Consider the following 13,785-nt stretch of genomic DNA (forward strand, 5'->3'; position numbering starts at 1 on the left):
GGAATGGAGAATCCGATCCATATGCAGCCCGAGCTGGGAAAATGAAAATGGAAATATGACTTGGCTTAGCAGACTATCTTTATCATCCCTCAAACAAGCCTGAGACACGAGATGTGATCTGGACGAGAATTTGAGTGACAGGTTATCAGAGCTCCAGCCAAAATACTCTCTTGTAAATACACTTTAAGTTCTTTTGCCAACAGTACAAAAAGATTGTATTATATTATTGAAAACATTAATTACGACTCACAGTTGCTTGTAAATACAATAATGTTTACATGACAATGACGTTATAACTCACTCAAGCCAATCTTAAGGTTATTGGTCTGGAAGGAAAGACCTAACCACGTGGCAAATTTAAATCCTTAACCTAACTAAAAGATCAGCCAAATAATCTTTTCTTTCGATTTTCAAAAGAATCTATTGTTGTTAGCCACGTGCCACCCTATAATTTTTGTTTATTACAAAAACAAAAGGGTCATTTACTAAAATATTTCTATAGTTTTATATATTTATTAAATCCTATCTTATAGTTTATGTTTTACTAGAACTCTTATAATTTGCAATCAATTTACTCAATCTTTTATCAAGAATCGTTTATATTACTATCAGAAAATTGTAATTTGACCACATTATATTGAAATTTTAAAATGTTCAAGGGCATGGGCCTATGCTGTTTTATTCTGAAATTACCCCTATAAAACTTTTAAAATGAACCATTGTTTGATTTTCAGATCGATCTACCACACAATTATGGGGATGTATTAATAAATGATCCAAAACAAAATTCTCAAATTTCATAATCTACCAAACGATGAATGGGCCCAAATATGCAAGAGAAAACAGGCTTAAAAATGAGTGAACTTGATCGTCAATATGATTTATGGGTAGGTGACCAAATCAGAACTCTTAGATGTTTTCCCACCACTTAATTATATGTACGTATATATGAGTTCAAACACGATGTATTTATTAATATTCGCTGCAATTTAAATCCAAATATTAACCAATTACACTAAAATCTACTTATAGTTTATTAGCTCACGTTTCACAGGTTCAATCATTTTCATCCTTTTTCTGCATGGTGCAATAGATACATCATAGACACCGCCTTTAATTTATTTGTTTATTTGAAATCTCATGCCTTCGTTGCCGACGTTGAAAAAGAATAGGTGCGGGGTCTCTGTCATTGGGTTCTCTGTAGTAGTTTAAACGCCGGTGATTCACAGAATAATTGATTTGAATAAATCCTTTAATTAACTTTCAGAATACTTATCAGCAGAAATTACATTATGAAGAAAATGAGGTACAAATAATTAAGTATAACAATTAGAAGGGTATGACACTGCCTGCTGAGAGACACGTACATAGGTTTTAGACATTGCTTCTATCAAGACAAATACAAGTATAAAAATGATAATTTTATTAATAAAATATCTAAAATTTTGGAAAAAAAAAAACCTTGTTTGTAATTTTAAAAACTTTCATCTGGGGGGTTAAATACAATTTAATTGTATCCGCGTTTCTACAAAGCAAATTAAGAAACGAAATGGGTCATCAAAACGAGGCCGCGTTCTGTGCACTGGACGAGTGCACCCTCGAATGATAGACGGACACGTTATCTCATCCATATCCATGTAACCGCGAATTAACCGAAAATTTTTCCGTTACTGATCGTTCGGCTGGTTGAACCGGCCATATCGCCATGTTTTGCAGTGCATAATTTTATAATCAATGGTTTATATGCAAAGAGCCGGCTCCTTAATCCTCCGTCGTGACAGTCAAATGTCCAAACTTCAAATATTTCTGATGCCAATTCTCTCTCTCTCTCTCGTTCATTGAGGACGTAGCAACGAGGAATGGAATTGGAACTGCGAAACAGAGGAGTAAGAGGGTATGGTCCATCCATCACGGCATCATTACAAAAAATATGACCTCTAGAGGCAGTTTTTAAGGTGACAGTAGGTTGACTGCCGCTAGAAATATATTGTTTTTAGCGGCAGTCGAATAAAAGTGCCATTAAAGACCCACCGACTGCCGCTAGAAAAGAGAAAAAGGCGCGGGGTGACCTTTTCCTCCCCCACGCATTTCTTTCCCGCCCTCTCTGTTTCTCTCCTCTTCCAGTAGTCTCTCTCTCTCTCTCTCTCTCTCTCTCTCTCTCCCTCTCTCTCTCTCCCTCCCGAGATCTCTATCTCAGTCATTCTCTCGCTCTCGTTCGCTCTCTATCTCAATCTCTCTCTCTCTCTCTCTCTCTCGTGCTCTCTCTTTCTCATGCTCTCTCTCTCTTGAGTTCTCTATCTCAGTCGATTCACGCTCTCTATCTCATCTCTCTCTCTCTCTCTCTCTCTCGTGCTCTCTCTTTCTCATGCTCTCTCTCTCTTGAGTTCTCTATCTCAGTCGATTCACGCTCTCTATCTCAATCTATCTCATACACAGTCGCACATCTCAATCTCTCGCTCTCTATCTCAGTCACACATCGGCGGCATCTGATTCAGGTAAAAATCCCTTTCTCTGTTTTTTAGGTTTTTTCATTGTTTGAAAAAATAAATGGTCGAGCAGCTCACCAAAGAGCAGATCTCTGAGTTCAATGAGGCTTTCACTCTCTTCGATAAGTAACGTCATTGAACTCTGAGATCTGCTCTTTCGAATTTGAATTCAATTTGATCCTATTTTGTCGGATTCATATATCTTTCTATCAGATTTTTGAATTGGATCTGATCAAAAAATAGGTTCTATTTTAAAATCAGAACGAATTTGATATATATTGCATTTTTTAAAATAAAAATGGTTGGAAAAAATGCTTATGTTTTTTTGCATGTTTTTCTTTGTATAAACTGTTTTTTTTTTGTTCTATTGATAATTAGTTAAATTCTATAAGTGGCATTTGTATCTGAAGAAGGTTTCTGGGTTTGGCCATACCACAGGGACTTGTCTTACAATAATTTGAGTGGCCTTATTCCCAAGTTTCCTGCACGAACATTCAAGTAGTTGCCACTAAGTTCTTTCTTTTCCGCTAGAAATATATTGTTTTTAGCGGCAGTCGATTAAAAGTTGGACTCTTGAAGATTTAAAATGTTGCAACAGCTTCACCCTTCTCATGTTGTTGATACTTCTAACATTTGAACCTCCAAAATAGACATGTGCAAAAGGCATTTTGATAATGGAAGTTCCTTGTTGTTTTGTGGGTTTAATTGATTAATTTTTTAATCTTTTATTGTTCATTTTATCTAATTATCAATGGTTGTTTTGATTCTCACTGGCTGCTGCCCATGCATTATTTCTTTTTGAGCTTGTACATGGTTTATATACGGGGAATAATTTATTTATTTATTGTATGCATGCTCCAATAGTCATAAAACCTCTGATGACCACATATGGGTAGCAACAGGGACAGGGGTACAGGAAAGAGTATTTGACTCCCCAGATCCTAAGAGAGTCCTGATCTATGAACAACACTGTTACTATCCACCAGCATCAAACTTTTGCAAGCATTAAAAGCAAACTTCACTTTCTTGCTCTCTCCTTTGGGCACAAACACCCTCTCAAATCCAATCACCTGCTTAGAAGGAGCACCAACTACACCATTTGGAGGTTTGGAATACACGATCAGTACATCATTTCCATCTCTACTTCCACTGTTCTGCACTTCAATCTTGATATCAAATTCCAAGACTGCTGGGCATAGAGGCTTATATGCATCATCCTCATAAAATAGAGAACGACAATGCTGATACTTGTTCAAGTTAAATGTCCAGAGACCTTTTAGATGAAGCAATGTTATAAGTAAACTGAGTATAACTCAAGCCATATCCAAAGGGAAAGACTGTAGAGCCATTGAAGAACTTGTATGTTCTTCTAGGACAGCCCAAACTATCAACTGGCCTAAATGGCATTGATGTCATTGGCAGCTTGTCCACATAGTTTGCTTCATACCATGTAACTGGTAATTTGCCACCTGTAAGCATAAATTAATTTCATTAAAACCGAATTTTTACTAAACCAAATGATTTGATGATTTAATTGCCTGGGTTATATTTTCCAAATATAACATCTGCAATGGCTGAACCACCTTCCTCACCAGGATACTCAGCCCAGAGAATTGCTTTAATATTTGGTTGCTCTTGGCAAAAGAAATATCAACACCTCCGGCAGACATGACCACAAGAATAACGGGTCCTTTAGAAACTTCAGCAACTTGATTAATCAACTGAGTTTGATAACCAGGAAGAAGCAAATCAACTTGATCCAAACCCTCTGCTTCAACTGACAAATCTAGACCCACAATCACCACTGTAGCATCTGCATTCTTTGCTGCCTTCATCTTTCCTAAAGTCAAAATTCTCATCTTTACAAGCTACATCACTGCATCCCATTGCATACTTCACGTCTGCAAATCTGGATAAACCTTGCAATGGGGAAGTATAACGGCATGGAATACCTATAATACCTATATTCCAAACCTCCAAATAGGAATTTTTGCCTTCTAGCACAAGAGACAGAGAAACTCAGAAAAGCAGGACAAAATCCCGTGAAAAATTCTAAATTCACAAAACACACATTAAATAAATGGGGAGGGATAGCATTGCCCATGTGGGATGCATCCACATCAAATAGCCGTTAGTTTTTTTTACAGGCAAAGTAGCTTCTATTCTAATTTTGTGCACAATTTTCTATTTTTCTATTCCTGATGGAAAATAATCCCAGCATGAGAACAGAACAACTCAAATATGTCCAGTTCCTATGGACATCTAATTACTGTACACACCTTCTTGGAATCGCCTTTCAGTTTGCATATGCCAAAAATACTCAATCATACTACATAACATTTCAATTTAACTTATCCCTTCTTATCACTGAACTACTACATCCTCTTCTTACAGCAATGTATATTCCACAAATTTTATTTTTGATGAGCAACTTACACAGGAAGAATTGAAACCTCAGTATTTCTTGGAATTATAGCATACTCTTTCATAATCAGGTTGGGTTGGATCAGATTGAATCAGGTTGGTCATTGCATAATTCCTCATTGTCTTGTGCCTCTCTAGATGATCTGGTTTGAGGTTTAAAACCACAGCAACCTGAATGGGGCCCTTAATATTATGAAGGTGGATAGAAGAGTAGATTCTCTAACCATCACAGTCAAACACCCTAACCTACTTACTGAAGGGCAGAAATGCTTATGGGGAATTTCCATTTGATAGCTGCTAACCTCCACAACTGCAACCTGAAGCATGTAATGGTGGATATCAAGATTAATAATATATACTGCAGAATATATTATAATTGATACCAAGTACAAACCTAGACACATCATGGAAAATAAGCAATTTTTTAGGATCACAATGCTAAGAAGTCAATGAAAGGAATAAAGGAGTTGAAAGAGATAACACTGTTTAATTGGATTTAGCAACAGATGAAGAAGGAAAAAAAGTAAACTATAATGGCATAGATGGAAAGAAAAAATGGAAAATCAAATAAAAAGAATCAAATGGCTCCAAAAAAGATGAACTTAGGCCTTTAATAGCAGCATCAGAGAGTGGATTCCCAAGGTTTCCCCCAATGAAAAAACCCAAATTAGAAAGCATCTGCATCAAACAGTATCCAGATAAGACCAAAGGAAATTGCCATCATAGCCCTCTTCATGAGATATTTGAGTGTGGTAAGGGGTCGTTTGATAACAGCTATTATATATTTTGGGAAAGGTAGTCCCCATTGCCTACTTTTGGGAATGGTATGACAGGTTTCTGTGCACATATGATAATGTTGTTGATATGAATCTAACTAATGTTGTTATATATTTTGGGAAAGGTAGCCCCCATATATTTATCATGTTTATCACTCATCATTGACTCAACTGTAGAAAAAAGTAGTTGATTGATTCTTCATTTGTTTTTGTTTTGATCCAATACATAATACACCATATTCATCATCATCGATTGGCTTCAAATTAGTGGGAAAAGCTCAAAGTTTCTTCTTCTGTTGTCTGATTTTTCAAGCTCATCCTCATGAATATGATGAACACTACTATAGCAATTTAGGATTCTCACACAGGTTACTCAATGAGAGCATTCCTATCTCAATTAAAGGGTGTATCTACTTGTTGGCCAGAACAATCAAATAAACCAAATTCCGTGTTAAGTGGCCAGGATGTTCTGGAAGATGTTCATGTAACTCAGATGTGAACTGTGATCCTTCAAAGCTGGGTTCTTTTCCTCTTTCCTCCCTTAAACCTACAGCCGACAGAGTTACTGAATTCCATCTCCCCCCTGAAACACTGCTTGAAGTTCAACCCAAAATGAGCCAAAACTTAAGCCTAAAGGTGTACCTACCTGCTATATGCAGTGAACGGCCATATAATGAAATGTAGAACCCCATATCCTTATCGGTTACAGTGACAAGAGTCATCTTTTCACAAAGAGTATAAAGCATGAAGAGTGGTCCTGATGGCCTTCTGTACTGATGGCCAACCCTGAAATTTTGTCCCTATTCCCTTAACACTTCATCCTATTGGGTTATTTATTGTTAAAGATCCATGCAATATGTTCAGTCCATATGCCAACATAATTATTGAGGGTCTGGAGCCCTGTGCTATTATTGCCTTCTTGTTTAATCCATTAGTATTTCACCCAATTAGCAGCTCATCACTGTTTTGGGGATGCACCAGTTAGATTGAAGAGCCAAAAAATGGATACAGAGGAACCTCTGCTAAAATAACCTCTCAAAGTTGTTCTCAATTGGCAAAAGACCATGGTATTACCTTTTAATGCACTAAAACAATTTCATATCAAATCCCTTCTTGAAGTTCTTTAGCATCTGTTGCATATTCTCTTGCATTTCATATTGGTACTATCAACCTTTTAATTCATCATTGATGGACTGCTTTTATTTAGGTATGGGATGCAACAGCTGCAGATCCAACGTTGCTTGTGCATTTGAAATCATACTGGAATACCGTTCCTGTGCCAAGGCATTGGTGCCAAAAGAGGAAATTCTTACAGGTGAGTTTTGCATTGTTGCAAGCAAGATTTGCACGCATCTTGATAGGAATACAATATAAGGGGTTGTGGAAGAGGGTGAGGGAAGATAAAGTCGATATGGTTTCACTTCTCTTATATATATATATGTGGTTCTTGCAGGGGAGCGGCTGTAACAATCATGGAGCCAGGACTTGGTGGTCTTTGCAGAGGGAGACCCCTGAATGGTTTCTTTTTTTAAATATTTTCTAGGGTGGGTGGGGGTGTGATGCTACTTGTGCATACAAAATAAAATGCCTTGGTTAGATAGCTTGTTCCACGTGCAGTAGAAGAATTGACTGGCTGGGGAACTATGGTTTTCCTATGCAATTCTGCACGAGTGTTGTCTTTGTTGTGAATAATTCTTGGACTGAATCTTTTCCTTTTTGACACTGCAGATAACCTGGGCTGTTAAAAGGGCTTTAAAATTCTTGTTTGTAGACACATTTTGCATTAATGCTAGAAATGATATCTTTTAAGTTGTTTTAAGCTATTTCATGTATTTGTTATTTGCCCTGCAGGGAAAGCGTGGTATTGAAAAGCAGCCTTTCCAACTTCCTGATTTCATTACTGCAACAAGAATTGAAAAAAATAAGACAAGTATGTTGCAAATTATTAACATACAGTCTAATTTGCAAGCACTCTTGTTTTTACTTCTTTAGGTTATTTCAACTCGTGTTATATTGAATTTAATTCAATCTTATTTACATCCATATTATTTTCTAAAAGGCCAAAAAGAATAAAAAGGGAAATTGCTAAGTACATTATAGTGATAGAAATCTTAGTTGGTTTCCTTCTAAACTGGAAATTTTGTTTTATGGTTCTAAGTACCAATATAGCACAGACCTGTAGCTAAGTTTGTACTCTTTTGTCTTTTAGAGGCTCGGAGATGTTGAAGGGTTTTGGAATGGTTTAGGATTACTTTGATGCAATGCAATTGTTATTAGCGGCCTGCAAACATGGGAAAATGTTTTTAGCAAACGGCACTTGTCTTTGAGAACTACAATGGAGGATTTGGGTAACTGAGAATGGGGAAGGCAGTTAATGTGTTGCTTTCTGATATTAGGAATGTTAAGTATATTTAATTTATCACTTTGTACATAATATTCTTTCCAGCAATTTTATAAAGTTATATTCAGAAATCTGGAGAAAAAGGAAGTAGTGAACATGGGAAAATGATTTTACCTTGACTGCTTGAGTCGGTGCTTTTGGTGACACTAGCTGGCATTTGATGATTTAACACTTATGGCAAGTGTATGAGTTTTAACCTCATTTGAAGTCATCAAAAGGAGATATCTTAAAAAAAAAACAAAAGAGAGAGAGAGAGAGAGAGAGATGAAGTGCTTGTTTTTGTGGGCCATTTATTTTGATTTAGGAAGATCATGCTTTTAATTTTATGGGCCAAGTTGTTTTGGTTGTAAGTTATAAAATCGAATTCGAAAACCATTGATAGCAAGCCTCCCTCCTCTTCTCTGTCTTTTAAATGTCAAAAGATGTATGGTATTATTAAAAAGGTTTTTAGTTATAATGCAAAAATACTAGATCCTTCCCCAATTAGTATTTATGTTATTTATGTTAGAGAGTACAACTAGTTTATATGTTTATGATGTGAATGTAGGTTATTTTTAGTTTCTAAATTAATTTCTTTTCTCAATAGCAAGATGGTATTTGCTAGTTATGATTATAGCAAAGGAATACAAGAAACACCCCCAACTAGTGGTGGGTAGCACCAACATACACTTCATAGCTGACTATCATACAAAGACGAGAAAAACAAAATACAAAAGCTTAGTAACATTTTTTTAATCGGTGAAAGCTGCTTCAACAATGAAAAAGAAAGAAATACAACAACTGCCTGGTATGCTAGTTGCTAATTCTCTTGCTAGATATCACCTGGTATATTAGTTGATCTTGATTCCCACCTGAGCTGCCTATTCATCCTGAAACCAATTATCCTGCCTCCCTAATTTAGTGTCTTGTTATCTTGTGCTTTATGCTACTCCAAAAAAAAGAAAAAAACTCAATGGGCTTGTTATTTTAGATTTCTTTGCTGCACTATAACTTTAGCTTAAATATTTAAAAACAATGAATTTTAATTCCAAGGTTTTGATTGTGAAGAATAGAAGAATTTATTTCTACCAAAAATAGGAGAATTTATTTCATCCTCCGTGAAAAAAGTTGGTTTCGTGCTATTTTTGAATTATTAGACTGGATATGGTGCATAGGAAGGGTTTAAATTTTTAAATTTTAAGATTTCCTTTTGATTTTGAGAAAATTGGAATTTGATATTTTTCAGCTTAGCCTTGCTGATGGAAATATCTTGTATTTTCATTTTAGTATGCTAATCTGTTTCCTAGTTTTATGGTATTTTTTATAGGCTTTTATTGAAAAAAGAGGACAGTAAGAAGTTGAAGCAGAAGCAACGTGAACGTATGCAACCAAAGATGGGAAAGATGGATATTGACTATCAGGTTTGTCCTCAATTTCTTGTTTCCTTTCTATATTGGGGAAATCTATGCTGCTGGAAAAGACATGATATCGAAGGGGTTTGACCAATCAACACCCCATGAATTTTGATGAATACTATTTGATTGTTACCATTTTTATGATACCAGTTCATTGGTTACAAGTTTTTCCAGTATCATAATCGAATCCTTTTATATCTTACTGTTATTGATTGTCATCCTTGCGTGTTGAGTCAGCGCAGGTCCTCAATCTCTTGTTTCCTTGAAATTGCCTCATAGAAGTCGGTCTTACTCTTATCTGATCTGTGGCAGTGCATATTTTTGGAGTCTTTTCTTGTCCTTGAAATTGAATCCTGACATAAGTACATAACTGAATAAGCATTATCTCTTCAAGCTTAATCCTGAGGTGGGGCTGTGAGAGTGTGGTATCCATTTGTTCAATGCCAGAATCTCAGTCGTCTGAATATGGTCAGTCTGACAAGTGATGCTGGACTCATACTTATCCTTGTACTATCATAACTTCATACATCAGTAAATGGACTCAATACTTATCCTTATACTATCATAACTTCATACATCAGTAAATGGGCCCTAGACTCTTGGGTCCAATTTCACAGGAAATCAGCAAGCCCACATGTTACAATCTCTAGACCTGCTAGTAGCTGGCATTAACAGCCAAAGGATTTGGTGCATGACTGTTCCATTTAGATATCAGCCATTTCTTCTCTCCACCTATCTCATCTTTCGTCCAATGATCGAGATGACCCCACACTGGGGATTCATTTCATTTCAATATTTGTTCTGCTGATTCAGTAACTGCTTCCTGATTCTGGACCATGTTGCAGTAAATTTCAATAAGCCAACCCCACACTGGCGGCCATGCAAGAGCGAGAGTTCCGACTGACCAGGGCTCTGATGGATGCCCCCTCGAACAGCCCGTGACACAACCCCACTCCCATAGCTCTCGCTCTGAAGAAGGAACCCATCTGGTGGTCCAATTAACGATTTTAAACTCTTGAACGAAGCCCCAGAAGAAAATTGTCTTTATTCCTCTTTAGTTGACTGTCCACAATTCCACATGTTGTTTGACCATCCCCGGAGATGTTATGATCGAACTAATACAGTTTCACGGGATCGCCGGAGAACCATCCCAACTTTAGGGATTTAAGATCTCGGACGACGAAAGAGAATAAATGAAGGAACTTAAAGCTCAAGTGGAGCCTTCCTTTAATTAGCTTAGCGTTAGCAGTGGTGGATGATCGATTTTGCAGGAATTCGATGCGTTGTACGGCCTAGCTTGGCACTGTGCGGTAGGGAAGAGTTTTGGATCGTTTTTGACTCACTCAACGAGCCGTCCAACGTAACCCTTTTTCTCCACACCTCCGGCACCATGAGCCGACCAAAAGGAGTGCCGCTTACGCAGCTCAACCTTGCAGCCCCAGTACAGAACATCAAATCGGTGTATAAAACAACTGAGTCCTTTCTCTGCAGAGAGAAAGGATGGGTTTGTACTTGGGAGAATGAGCGAACTGGGGAAGCAGCGGTAGGATGTGGGATGTTTCTGAGTTAGGGCTCGACGGAGGAGAGGAGGAAGAGGGAATTTGAATGGATTTAATGTATTTTTGTCCTTTTGTATTCGGTTCAACCAGATTCCAATTACTAACGGTAGAAAGCCCATTAACTAAAACTAAAATTCAAAATGCCACGTAATAATTCCTTATCGGTGGGTTCACGCGTCCAATGCTCCCATGGGTGCACAGAACGCGGACTCCAACAAAACCTTGCTAAGTCAACTTTTTGCTATCTACGCACAAAAGTAAAACGAAGAAATATTTATGACAGGCACCATTTATCCTTACGCGCTATACTACAAGTCATTGATACGCTATCCTCATCTTATTAAAATAATAAATAAAATATTATCACGATATATACTAGAAAATATGTACATAGATTTATATCTGTTCAGGTCAACTATTTATAATTTATGGATAATTTTTGAACAGTTATAAATTGACAGTTTTTCGAATGAGAATAAAAGACGTAAATTTGTAGTTACAGGGAGATCCCAGTTCTTGTGTATTGGCCCGAGTTATTTACTTTTGCCAAATTAATGTTCTTGTTTGCTAAACTCAAGTGCTGGCGTCTATTTAATTTTAGTATTATTTATTTGTAAAAAGACATTATTATCATGTTTTTGAACCTTAAGTTTTTTAAGTCAAATTTACCTTAAATTTAAAATTGTTGACATGTATACGTATATGCATAAAGATAGATTGAATACATACACACATACATTTATTAATCCAGGGCTACGCACAGATACAAAGTACTTTCTTTGTAACTTAAAAGGCAAATTTTGATAGGTAATGTTTGCAGTTGAAATCCAGAGAATACAAGCAGTGAAAGAAATTGAAATAAATTGATCATGTCTGAAACATGAAAAGATAATGATATTTGTTTAGTAAAAAAGACCAAACTAGCTGCCAAAGATAATTGTACATTGGGTGAGAACACTCATGAAACACTTGCACAGTTGGCATAAATTTCTAAAAACACCAAAATAAAACAGAGAACCGAAACACTGAAAGAGAATTGAATGAAATGAAAAGTAATAGTTTAAATTATATTTTTGCCTGTACAATTAGAGAAGAACCAAATTCACAAATAAAGGTGTTTTAATAAAAAAAGTCCACAAATCTTGTTTATTTAATATATAATAAATAATGATTTAATGAGAGAGGATGGGAGTTAATACAGGGAATAGAATGAATTTTTGGACTGAATTGAGGCTAACCCAACCCTAATATAGCCCTTTGGACCGAGAAAAATAAAAAACTAATGAATAGATTGATGCAAAAACCGCTCCATATGTAGGATTGAAGAGTATGGACCATTTAACTACCAAAAAATAAAGAAGAGCTGGTATGGATCATTTGTTTGTGCATCATTTCATATGACTTTCAAATAAAAAACAAAAAAGAAAAAAGGTTATACCTCCACTCCCTCAGGAAGGTCCAAAATCTCATTCATTTTACACCAAATCGACCCCCGAAGAGTCTGGATCTTCTGTAAGTGAAACTTGCAAATACATAGAGACCACAACATTCAACCGCTCATTGAGAATAACTCCTCAAATTTTTGTATATATAAAAAAAAAAACATGATTAAGTAGTTGGCCTTATTGTATTACTTTTTATTTTGAAATATATATGAATATTTTCCATATTATAATCATTATTTTCATGTATTTATTAACAACTACCATGACTGGAAAGTCAAACATGACTACATGACAATTAAATTGCATTCTAGAGATAAAAATAAGCTCTTATCCTAGATTCATTGGAATTCACGGGATGCCTAATGTGGAAAAATCACACACAAGGGAGAGATTATTAGGATATGTAAGTGAAGAATCCCACGTTGAAAAGAGATAAAAATGTAAATGATGGCCCATAACCTAATGGATTACGCCTTTGGATTAAATATAATATCCAATCCATGTTTATAAATGCATAAAAGACTTAAATATATTCTAAGCTTTCATAAATTGACTTAAATTTATATTGAGTTTTTCAAATAAATTTGAATATACCTTATGGTCTGACCGACTAGATTTATGCTTTTGTTGAGCAAGAAATAAAAGTGAAGAAGAAGAAGAAGAAGAGAGGGAGAGGCAGTTCGTATGGCCACAACACATGATGCAGCGTGGAAGCAATGAGAAACTGGACTGGCTATGCAAGCACCGGGTGATCGCTAGCTTCTAGCGAAGAACACCGAATTCTTTAGGAGAGGGAAAATGTGGCAAAAATAGGAAGAAGAGAACTTGAAGAAATTCTAAAAATATGAAGTATGAATTGATGATTAATTCTGGAAAAATAGCAGTATTTATAATACATTTAGAAATTGTAAAAGAACTAGGAAAGAACATGAATCTTGATCTTGATCTTGATCCTCTTGGGCTTGATCTTCCACCGTCTGATCTCCCTGGCTCTCCTTATGCATGAATCTGGGAGTCTTGGATTTTTTTATGCTTCTTGGAGTCTTTGTTGGATCTTGGTTGGAGTCTTGAATTCTTGCTAATCTTGAAAGAGTCTTAATAATCTTGGATTCTTGATAAGTCTTGGAGTTTTGGATTAAGTCTTGAATTATCCTTTCTTGACTTATCTTGGACTCTTGTCCTTATCCTAGGAGCTGCCGCCCCTAGGGGTGAGATGGGCCTTGGGATGGGCCTCCATCATTCTCCCCCACTTGGAGAGAACTCGACCCCGAGTCGTGACTAGGGTAGGCAAGTGATATCT

At 36.3% G+C, this 13,785-nt stretch overlaps 1 long non-coding RNA gene across 4 annotated transcripts; it reads left to right on the top strand.

Annotated features, from left to right (window-relative positions):
* Positions 1–1,771: 1,771 nt before the first annotated feature.
* LOC148876671 (uncharacterized) lies at positions 1,772–11,144 on the top strand. 4 transcript variants are annotated; one of them, XR_016104212.1, is made up of 6 exons: positions 1,772–2,495; positions 6,894–7,001; positions 7,140–7,230; positions 7,538–7,616; positions 9,394–9,487; positions 9,724–11,144. It is a non-coding gene; the product is annotated as an uncharacterized LOC148876671 (long non-coding RNA). The 4 variants fall into 4 exon arrangements; XR_016104213.1 differs by having other exon boundaries at positions 1,777–2,495; positions 9,719–11,144; XR_016104214.1 differs by having other exon boundaries at positions 1,777–2,495; positions 9,794–11,144.
* Positions 11,145–13,785: the final 2,641 nt, after the last annotated feature.

This window comes from Nelumbo lutea, chromosome 1 (assembly GCF_056320005.1).
Source record: "Nelumbo lutea isolate HS-2025 chromosome 1, American lotus-T2T, whole genome shotgun sequence".
NCBI lineage: Eukaryota > Viridiplantae > Streptophyta > Magnoliopsida > Proteales > Nelumbonaceae > Nelumbo > Nelumbo lutea.